The sequence below is a fragment of the Pteropus vampyrus genome, unplaced genomic scaffold (genome assembly GCF_000151845.1).
Source record: "Pteropus vampyrus isolate Shadow unplaced genomic scaffold, Pvam_2.0 Scaffold423, whole genome shotgun sequence".
Taxonomy (NCBI): Eukaryota; Metazoa; Chordata; class Mammalia; order Chiroptera; family Pteropodidae; genus Pteropus; species Pteropus vampyrus.
In genome coordinates this window covers 760,740-762,352 of record NW_011889204.1, presented here as the reverse complement: position 1 = coordinate 762,352, position 1,613 = coordinate 760,740, and positions in this window count along the sequence as shown.

The window sequence follows — 1,613 nt, the reverse complement described above, 5'->3', positions numbered from 1 at the left end:
TTCAAATGTTATTCTGGATGTTTCTGTGCAGCTGTTTTTTTTTTTTTGGGTGAGAGTAACATTTAAATAGGTGGACTTTAAATAAAGCAGATTGCTCTCCATAATGTAGGTGGGCCTCATCCAATCAGTTGAAGGCCTGAATAGAAAAAGACTGCCCTGGATTTGAATTTCAACTTTTCCCTGAGTCTCCAGCCTGCTGGCTCACCCTACAGATTTTGGACTTGCCAAGACTCTACAATCATGCGAGCAGCTTCCTTAAAATAAACCTCTCTCTATATATACATGCAAACTGTCAGTTCTCTTTCTCTGGAGAACTCTAATATACCTTAAAAGCCAGTTCCCTCTTTGCCCTAGGACATGATCTTTGTTTGGCCAGGGTAGTGCTGTTGTTGAGGACAGCAGAGGCTCCCTCCGGCTGGCTCCTCCCCCTGGCATCGGAGGAAGTGGTCCTAGGCAGAGCACCAGGGAGCTACCCTTTGGCTTGGCAGAGCCCACCGCCCATGAGGTTCTCCAAACCCCCCTGGGGCTATTGCGGGAGTTGGAAGTGTCGACTGAGGATGCTGGCCACTGTCATTAAACTCTGCAGTGGCGCTGGCGTCTCTCTGGGAAGGACACCGTGAGACATAGGGGTGGATGGCTGTTGGTGAGGGTCAGCTTGGCCCTGAGTGGCCCCGGGCCCCCACCGCCCCAGAATGGTGAGGTCAGCAGCCTGGGCAGCCAGGAGCCAGAGCCAGGAAATGGCGATGGTTTGGCGGGAGATGAGGCCAGATTAGGGCAGAGCAGAAAAATCACATGGAAAGGAAGTTCAGGATGGCAGTCAAGCTATGACTTAAAGAAAGTAATTTGCTGCAGGAACACATAGTGCTGGCTACTCAAAAAAAAAGAAAAGGAAATTTCAATATAAAATTGGGAGGTGCCCTGAGAGATAGGCAATCATTTGTTAAGGGGCCACCCCCTTACAGGCTCCCTGTTCGCCAACAGGTGATTTGTGCTGGACGGGAGGAGTGATAAAAGGCTCCTGGAGCTATTTAATCTTTACTTGTGTTCGGAAATGCTGCTGAGTCATAACGCTCCCAAGAAAGGACAGGATCCTGTGTCCTGTCCTTTCTTGGGAGCCGCCCTTTGCATTAAGGCGCAAAGGAAAGTGGATTCTGTTCATCAGGGTTCATTGCCGGCTCTCCATTATTGCCGTGCTATTTCCTCAGGGCAATGATAAAACCAGGACAGGGACGGGGGCTGGGGAGCTGGGAGGAGAACACGCCAGATGAAGGCAAGTACGAAAAACCTGCAGAGCTCACGCGTGTCGGTGTCCGTGCAAACACGCAGGTCTCCCTGCCCGATTTCCCTGGCCGCCCTGTCCTGGTTTGTAGTTTCTCTTGGCTGGATGCACCGCATGTGTCATACATGCGGCCACACATCCTTTTGGGACCAATGTGAGGGGGGAAAAGGCATGTGTGTGGACACATGCAAAAACTGTTCCTTATTTTGTAAAACCTGCACGAGAGTCATTTCCTGTCTGTGGCAGGACAGAGCCTCTCATACTGTTTGCTCCTGATCCCAGCCTCGGACTGGGTCAGCATGTCATGTCTCAGTTCCGACTGAGGAGCCTACGC